General features: G+C 36.4%; 1 long non-coding RNA gene across 1 annotated transcript; it reads right to left on the minus strand.

Moving 5' to 3' along the window:
• Window positions 1-524: 524 nt before the first annotated feature.
• On the minus strand, window positions 525-1,849 carry LOC117929755. The gene is made up of 2 exons (XR_004653807.1): window positions 1,219-1,849; window positions 525-1,031 (listed from the first exon to the last, which is right to left on the minus strand). It is a non-coding gene; the product is annotated as an uncharacterized LOC117929755 (long non-coding RNA).
• Between the last annotated feature and the right edge of the window lie 6,965 nt (window positions 1,850-8,814).

Genomic DNA, 8,814 nt, shown 5'->3' on the forward strand with positions numbered 1-8,814 from the left:
TGGTGTCCCCAAATTTCAGAGTCGGGTGTTGCATGGGTTTTGCTAACTTGTTTAAGATTTGTGTGTTTATTTATTAAAAGCACAGCCGTGACATGGAGAGGGAGATGGCTGCTGACATGGATGTGGAGGGGTAGTTTTGGAAATGAAATTATAAAACAGTACATAGTGCATGAAAAGCATAATTTTTTGGGCAATAGTGGATATATATTGGGTTATGCAAACTTGGGTTATGAAAAAGCTATTCTGCCCAAATGGGCGGGGCAAAACACAACTTTCCCTTTAAAGAATACGTACTTATAAAATATTAAATAACTAAGAGGATGAAGTTATCTAGTTAGAAGGCAATGATATAAAAGGTTCACAATAAGATTATATAATTCTCACACCAATAAGTTTCTCAATTAGATACATAAGTTTGATCGATCTCCAATGTGTTTAGGTATCAATTCATCTAATCCTCAAATATAAAGACATGGCTAAATTATCAAAGCATCCAATTTTCCTTTTGTTTTTTTTTTTTCATAGCTTGGGTAAATGATTTGTTAAAACAACATAGCATATGCAATGTGAGTGCTTTGCTTGTCTTGAGATATCATTCAAAAGAGGAACAAATTAAGAAAGTATACTGTGGAACAAATTATAGAATATCAACATGAACCATACTGAAATATTGGCCGAAATATTGATATTGATTTGTCCAAATGTATGTTCAGTAAGATTTCAGAATTGACACTCATTGATATTGATGGTAAATAGGCGTATCAGCTTATCCTACGACCATATAACCTATGCCCGGACAATCTAGTAAGTGGTGGCATAATTCAATTTTTTTTACACATGGAAGTTGTCAGTTACCTCTCATTAATAAGCCAGTCCATGTAATACCACATCAATGATCCATAAAACCAGCGAGAAAAAAAGAAAGAAAGAAAGAAAGAAAGTTGAAGTACTCACCTGATCAGATTTTTTGAAGTAATCCGAAGAGCTTTGATGGCAACACCAATTAAACTACTTCCAGTTATATAAATTCCCTTAAAAATGCAGCAATAATGCAACCATCAAAACAATGATCCAACAAAAAAAAAAACAAAAAAACAAAAAAACAAATATAATGTATCAATTTAACCTAAACCTCCGCTAGTTTGACAAGAATGCAAAAATTTTAGTAGTTGTTTTCTTTTGGTGGATTTTACAAGGGAGGAAGGGAAGAGAAAGTACCAAGCGACACCCAAGACGGACACGACAATGGCGGAGAAGGTGTAAGGTGAGATCTGAACCAGTGCGCGAGACCATGAGCTCGATGCACCCACCATTGATTCCGATCACCAATTTTCCCCTGATCTGATCTTCGTTTCAGAAATTAGGGTTTCTGGATCAAGTAATTTGGGAACAAAAAGGATATCACCTTTCCCGGTTTCCTCCCGTAGTCCCGTGTCTCTTCCTTCTGATTCGTTTCTCATTTACCAACACATCCACCTGATAAATTCTTCTCCTCCGCAGCATTATAACTTTTTTTTTTGGGAACGTTAGGTTTTGGGCTGTTGATGTTTATCAACAAAATGGGAGACGAGAATGTTACAGAAATGAAAGAGGTTAGGTTTTACAGCATTTTGGGTTTCTGAGATTGAGAATGGGAGAGAATGGGAAAAGCAGTATATGAGAGAGATATTGGCTTTGTGGCTTTTCGGAGGGTTTTTTCTCTTCTGAATTTTCAGATGTGGAACGCTTAGCTGGCAAGGTGAAGGGTATTTTTGGCATTAAAATACACATAAGCTGAAAGTGCATGATTCTCCAAATATTTTCTAATTACATTATTAATTTTGAAATACGTAAAATTGGATTAGCAAAATCATATATTTTCCACATCACCCACCCAAAACCCAACTTTCCCTATTTTCTTTATTGAAATAATCCTGACCACATGACTAGATTCTTTTTAGTTGAGCTTGCTGGTCCTTTTGTTGTGTATAGAGATCAATTTCAATGATACCTTAACTTCTAAAAATATTATTGATTTTTAATATGTTCCCAATACATGTCAGATTCTCATATTTGATCAAGCTTTAGATGCTAGATTCACTCTGTTCAGGAGTCTCATTTCCAAATAATGCACACAAGGAAACCAAGGTGAAGGAAAAATTACTTTAGTTTCTGCATGATCATTTAAATACTCAACACAGAGTTTAATCCAGATTCTGTTACCGTCTTTTGATGGCCTTCAGACTAGCAGGTATAAACTTCAAATCCATAATATTAATGCAGAATTCTTCCATGAAAAAAAATGCCAGGTGTTTATTATGGTACACATTGTACAAAATAAAGGATTATGAAATGTATATGATTTCCAAGATTCGCTATTAATAAAATAAGATAAAACAAAAATCAGGGATTAAAATGTCGCCTACAACCTCAGCCATTGAGCAAGCTACTGCAGCTGCAGCTTGAGTTTTATGTGAAAGTTCACGAAGATAGCGGCCAAATACATGAGCAGCGACTGAAACAACTGGCACTAAAGCCAATACCAACAGTGCAGAAAAAAAAAAAATGAAAAGGTAGGCATGTGTGGACCCCGCATTTCGGCTCAATGCGTTTCCCACTCGATGGCGAAACTCGCTTTTTATTTGGAAAATGATTTTTATTGATTAAGAAAAATGACTTGGAGTCGCCACTTATTTTTGTTTTATTTTTAAAAAGGGTAAACAAAATAAGAAAGAAAAACCCTAAGTGTGACTCCTTGTTTCGGAAAAGGTGGTCTGTGAAAAACCGGATCGGGTTCGGGGGTCAGGTTACTTATCGGGAAGGTACGGTAGCGACCGTAGCACCCCTCTAAGTCCCTAAAGTCGGGTCTCTACTAATGAAATGAAGCGATCAGGGCAATAGATGAGTAAATCGATGGATACCCCGAATAAATCATGCACATGTGAGAATCAAAAAATGCATAGACAACCAGAGTGGGAATAAGTGCGTACCTGAGCAGCGAGCCACTATGCGCTTTCAAGAAATGAGATTAGTACACAATTAATGAATACAAAATATAGCTCATGCATATCGGGGTACAAACGGAACTCAAGCAAAATACATTAAGCACGACGATTTACGATCAACAAGGATCAAACCTGGGGCCCCCACCAAAGCCCAATTTTTCATTCATGAGCTAGTCTCACAAATCCCGTGTTTTAGAATTATGGAGAATTCACATTTGCTTACCAGAAGATTATTTAGGAACTGGAAGGGGATTAAAACTATTCGAGTAAAAACCGGATCCCTGGAGCTTATTTGAAGATTAGAGTATTTGGAATTAAACTTAAAATATTAGAGCCTCGGTAATAAAAATGAAATTTGCCAAAAAATGAGTAAGGAACTTTAGGGAATTAAACTGGAAAGATATAGATTTTGAAAGTTGAATTTTGCAATAATAACAATAATAAGGAATGAACTTTAGGAAATTGAACTGCGAAAATATAGATTTCAAAACTTGAATTAATAACAATAATGATAATAATAAAAAAACGTACTTCAGGAAATTGAATTGCGAGAATATGAATTTTAAATAATAATAATAATAATAATAATAATACTGCGAGAATGTAGGTTCTGAAAGTTGATTCAACAATAATAATAATTATAAGAAATGAACTTTAAGAAATTAAACTGTGAAAATATAAATTTTGAAAGTTGAATTAATAGTGATAGTAGTAATAACGATAAGATTTTGAAAGTTGAATTGGCAATAATGATAGTAATAATAATAACAACAATAATACGGTCTTGAAAGTTGAATTAATAATAATAATAATAATAATAGGATTAATAATAATAATAATAGGATAATAATAAGAATATTTTAATTGAATTAATAATAATAATAATAATAATCGTAATATTTTAAAAGTTAAATTGATAACAAGAATAATAGTAAGATTTTTAAAAGTTGAGTTAATAATAATAATAATAGTGTGATTTTGAAATAATAATAATAATAATAATAATATTAATAATATTTTGAAATAATAATAATAATAGTAATGATAATAATAATAATAATTAATAAGGTTTTGAAATGATAATGATAAATAATGATAACAAAATTTTGAAAGTCGAATTAATGATAACAATAATAATAATGAGATTTTAAAAGTTAAATTAATAATAATGACAATAAGGTTTTGAGGGCTTGAATTAATAATAACGTTTAATAATAATAATGATAATAATAATAGGACTTCTAAAGTTGAATTAATAATAAAAATAAGAATAAGATTTTGAAAGTGGAATTAATAATAACAATAATAATAATAAGATTAATGATAAGATTTTAAAATGTTGGATTAATAAAAATAAGAATAAGATTTTGAAAGCGGAATTCATGATAATAGTAATAATAAGATTAATGATAAGATTTTAAAAGATTGGATTAATAAGAATAGGAATAAGGTTTTGAAAATGGAATTAATAATAATAATAATAATAAGATATTGAGAGTTCGAATTAATAATGATAATAATAAGATATTGAGAGCTTGAATTAATAATAAAAATAATAATAGGATTTTGAAAAGTTTGAATTAATAATAAAAATAATAATGATAGAATATTGAGAGTTTGAATTAATAATGATAATAATAGGATATTGAGAGCTTGAATTAATAATAAAAATAATAATAGGATTTTGAAAAATTTGAATTGATAATAAAAATAATAATGATAGAATATTGAGAGTTTGAATTAATAATAATAACAATAATAATACTAAGGATAATGATAATAGAAATAACAACGATGATAATAATAATAATAATAATGACAATAATAAGATTTGGAAAGTTGAATTAATAATAACAATGACAATGATAATAATAATAATAATAATAATAGTAATAACAATTATAATGATAATAGTTAATAATAATAATAATAATAATAATAATAATAATAATAATAATAATAATAATATCCGATAACAACCATAACGATAAATAATAATAATAATATCTACTAACAATGATAATAACACTAGTTAATAACAATAATAATAATAATAATAATTAAAATTAATAATAATGATAATAATAATAATGATAATAATAATAATAATAATAATAATAATAATAATAATAATAATCCGCTAATAATAATAATATCCGATAACAACCATAATGATAAATAATAATAATAATATCTACTAAGAATGATAATAACGCTAGTTAATAACAATAATAATAATAATAATTAAAATTAATAATAATGATAATAATAATAATAATAATCAAAATTAAGCCCAAAGTCAATAAGCCTAAACCCATGTCCAATCCTTAAAAGAGCCCAACTCCATCAAGCCCAAATCCATATCCTAGTTATTAAAAAAAAATGCCCATCTCCATCTAGCCTAATCCATCAAGCCCAAGTCCATGCCCTCCTTAAGCCCAAGCCAAGTCCTCATCTTCTTCCTCACTTCCGGAGACGGCGACGGAGGAAATGGAGGTGAGAGAGGCAGTGCCGGAGGGCCTCAAAATTTGCCCAGCCTGCCCGCTGTCCGCGTCGCGTTCCAGCGTCGGCATTGGAGCTTGCAGCTGCGGCCCGGTGACTGCGTCCGAGGACGGAGCCAGCAGCTGGATCCTTTACAGGCGCGTGAGGGGCTTCCTCGGTCCAACCTGGCCGTTTGGGGGGGGGGGGGGGGGGGTGAGTTCGCCACGTGCGTCGCCGACAATGCTGCTGCCACCGACTTCCTGTAACGGGCGAGCTGGGTAAAGTGGCTTCAAGGGACGGCGGCGGCGACGAGGGGAGAGTTGAACTGGCTGCAAAGGAGGAGGACGGGTCGCCTTTGCATGGCTCCCATGCATGCGTCCATGGAGCTTCATATACACGGAGAAGGAATGAAATGACTGAAGGGGTGATGCTTGGGACAGGTGGTGGAAAGTGGCAGGGAGGAACGGGTTCAGTGGGTGTGAGTCCTCATCTCATGTGTCCATTAATGAACTCATATGTAGGAGGAGGTCAAAACAAATTTCCAGAATGAGTTTTAAGATAAAGATCAGAACGCAAACGCTCGGATCTCATATGAATACTCAAAACAGGGGATATAGAACAGGTTAGGAAAACAAACATAAAGCAAAAGCAAGCTATCTCAAATTCCACAAAAACCAGCGAGGATCATGCCACAAGACACATTCAAACGATGAAAACAAACTTCATTGATACCCAGACACCACAATAAAAAGATATAAACGTAGAAGAACCAAACGTTAGAAATGGTACCTCAGACTGCTCCTTTTCAGGTCCCCCTTTCTCCTAAAAAATCCCCTCCTTTCTTTTTCTGGTCCCGGATCCCCCTTTTTCTCCTCCTTTTTGATTTCCAGAGAGAAAAAAATGCAGAGCCCAGACCCAAACTCGCCTTTTCTTCCTCTTTTCTTTTTCTGCTCTCCCCCCTCCTCCAGCTGCTGTTCCCCTACCTTTTCCAACCCTCCTATGGCCGCCCTGTTTTGGCTGCCACCCTTTTCCTTCCTTTCTTTTCAGCCGTCCTCGGGTCAGTCCCTCTTCTCTCTTTCACTTCCAGCCGCCCTCGGGTGGATCAAGAAAGCATAAAGAAAAGCAACGAGAAAAGAAAGGAAAAAAACAACAAGAATAATAATAAAAAAAAACCACCTCTGCCCCCAGTTCAGGGGGTCTACAAATATGCCCCTCTTCGGTAGAGTTCACAAGTGCAAGGAACATGAACACTAGAGTGAAAAGAAAGTGTGAATAGTGAGTGAAATGAAGTGAACTCTACCGAAGAACCAAAGAGACCCCCATAGGGGCACCAATGAGACATGAACTCACTCAGGCCAAGAGACAAACATAGAGGCCTTAACCCTAAAAGGAAACGAATGTCAAAGCGCCTCTGAAGCTACACTAAGGATCCAGGCTCCCTCTAAAACGTCTCCAAGAGTGACTCGAAGAACCAATGTCAAAGGTGAGTAACGGTCGAACCACCCTGGAGTACGAACAAGAATGCGTCTAAAGGAGATTGCCCTATGTGGACTACGAGACGAATAAGCAATAAGCACCGGGTAACGAGGTGAGGAGAGTGAGAATAAGTGCAAATCCATGGAGGTGAGACGTGCAATGCCAGAGAATATGAATGCTAGGAGCTGCGACTCTGGATGACGGGACTGACCCTAAACGCTAAACTGAGAAAAACAACGGCTTTAGAAGCCAAACCAAAGAAGCTAACTCTAAATGCTAAACTAGAAGAACGGCTCTGGAAGCCAAACTAAAACGATAGTAACGGCTCTGGAAGCCTAAACAAGATGACGGTAACGGCTCTGGAAGCCTAAACAAGGTGATGGTAATGGCTCTGGAAGCCTAAACAAGATGACAGAAATGGCTCTGGAAGCCTAAACAAGATGACGGAAATGGCTCTGGAAGCCTAAACAAGATGACAGAAATGGCTCTGGAAGCCTAAACAAGGTGACGGTAATAGCTCTGGGAGCCTAAACAAGATGACAATGATGGCTCTGGAAGCCTAAACAAGACGACAGAAATGGCTCTGGAAGCCTAAACAAGATGACAGAAATGGCTCTGGAAGCCTAAACAAGATAACAGTGATGGCTCTGGAAGCCTAGACAAGATGACAGTGATGGCTCTGGGAGCCTAAACAAGATGACAGAAATAGCTCTGGAAGCCTAAACAAGATGACAGAAATGGCTCTGGAAGCCTAAACAAGACGACAATAACGGCTCTGGAAGCCTAAACAAGACGACAGAAATGGCTCTGGAAGCCTAAACAAGATGACAAAAATGGCTCTGGAAGCCTAAACAAGATAACAGTGATGGCTCTGGAAGCCTAAACAAGATGACAGAAATGGCTCTAGAAGCCTAAACAAGACGACAGAAATGGCTCTGGAAGCCTAAACAAGATGACAGTAATGGCTCTGGAAGCCTAGACAAGATGACAGTGATGGCTCTGGGAGCCTAAACAAGATGACAGAAATAGCTCTGGAAGCCTAAACAAGATGACAGAAATGGCTCTGGAAGCCTAAACAAGACGACAATAACGGCTCTGGAAGCCTAAACAAGACGACAGAAATGGCTCTGGAAGCCTAAACAAGATGACAAAATGGCTCTGGAAGCCTAAACAAGATAACAGTGATGGCTCTGGAAGCCTAAACAAGATGACAGAAATGGCTCTAGAAGCCTAAACAAGACGACAGAAATGGCTCTGGAAGCCTAAACAAGATGACAGTAGTGGCTCTGGAAGCCTAAACAAGACGACAATAACGGCTCTGGAAGCCTAAACAAGACGACAGAAATGGCTCTGGAAGCCTAAACAAGATGACAGTAGTGGCTCTGGAAGCCTAAACAAGATGGCAGAAATGACTCTGGGAGCCTAAACAAGGTGATGGTAATGGCTCTGGAAGCCTAAACAAGGTGATGGTAGGGGGATGCTCTAGGTGATAACTCGTAAAGATCGACGAGTGAGCCTGACAACCATGAAATCAAGACGAGACACAATAAACCCAAAGAGAGGGGTATGCCCTAGTAGAAAAGCGCTGAAGGGGTATGCCCAGTATGACGACTCGCAAAGATCAAGAAATGGACTGAGTAGTGAGAAAGATCTGCAAAATATCCGATGAACTCAAAGACGGGGGTATGCCCCAGTGTGGCATGCCGCTGCAAATCTCAATCACTGGAAAGGCTGAAAGGGACTCTACGAGTCTCGAACGACGCTCCGCTGAGAGCTCATATGATGAAGAGCTCAGGAATGATGGTCAATGAGGCGAACACAATATATCTCGACCGAGTGATGGAAACTGTAACGGATATGTGAGAGAACATCG

The sequence above is a fragment of the Vitis riparia genome, chromosome 14 (assembly GCF_004353265.1).
Source record: "Vitis riparia cultivar Riparia Gloire de Montpellier isolate 1030 chromosome 14, EGFV_Vit.rip_1.0, whole genome shotgun sequence".
In the NCBI taxonomy this organism is placed as follows: Eukaryota; Viridiplantae; Streptophyta; class Magnoliopsida; order Vitales; family Vitaceae; genus Vitis; species Vitis riparia.